Consider the following 1,021-nt stretch of genomic DNA (forward strand, 5'->3'; position numbering starts at 1 on the left):
GCAGCCAGTGCAGAGCCAAGGCAGAGTCAGGTTTTTGGGGAGCACGGCTGCCCCCGCCCCCCGGGACCGCCAGACCCCCCCTCCATGCACGGTACCCGGTGGGGGTGCTGGTGTGTCCCCTCCCACACCTCACAGGGTGCAGCCCCCCAGCCCTGGGGGGGGGTTTCTGCCTCCACCAGCCCCGTGAGCACCACAGGTGCCCTCACCCCTCCCTCCCTGCTGCCGTGTTTCCCCATCTCCCTTCTCCAGGAAGCACTGGCTCCTCCTGGCAGCCTCATTTACAGTGGAAGTGCATAAGACATCTCCATTAAAGCCAAAATAATTCATGGCAATTAATGGCACTGACCTTGAGCAGTGACAGAAGCTGGAGATGCCCCCAGGAAGCAGCAGCCCTGCAGAGCCTGGGGGGAGAACAGCCCCCCATGCAGCCCCTGCACCTCAGGGTGCTGCTGGCAGCTCTTTGCAGATGATGCAGGGGAACAGCAGAGGGACCAGGGTGAAGAAGAGGAGGGTGGTGGGGTCTGCCCCAAAACCTACAGCCCAGAGCTCAAAGCATCATTCTAGGTGACTGGGAAAGGCACCGCAGCCCCAGTGACCACCACTGGTTTATCTAACCCCCCCTGTGATTGATCAGCCAATCTCCTGATGGCTTCGGGGAGGGGGGGCTGACCCAGGGCCTGCATCCCTGGGGATGGCCGAGGGGCAGACACAGAAAAGCAGTGGCTGGGCCATGGCTCCACCCTCCCCTGGAGGGCAATGGGGCAGAGCCTCCATTTCCCTGCTCCAAAATGGGCCTTGGGGATGATGATGGGACCAGGACACATCCTGCCCCACCACTGGGGCTTTTCCTGATGATGGATGAGGGCTTTGAGAGCAGGGTGTTTGGAAGCCATCCCTCCCACCCTGCCTCTGGCAGCTCCTTGGCTCTGCTGCTGGGATATTTTTCAGCTGTTACAGAAAGAAGTATTTTTACCCCAGCTGGACTTTATTTCTGACCCAGCTGTGGCAGGAGGGGCTGGGA

The sequence above is a fragment of the Chaetura pelagica genome, unplaced genomic scaffold, assembly GCF_000747805.2.
Source record: "Chaetura pelagica isolate M959 unplaced genomic scaffold, ChaPel_1.0 scaffold638, whole genome shotgun sequence".
NCBI lineage: Eukaryota > Metazoa > Chordata > Aves > Apodiformes > Apodidae > Chaetura > Chaetura pelagica.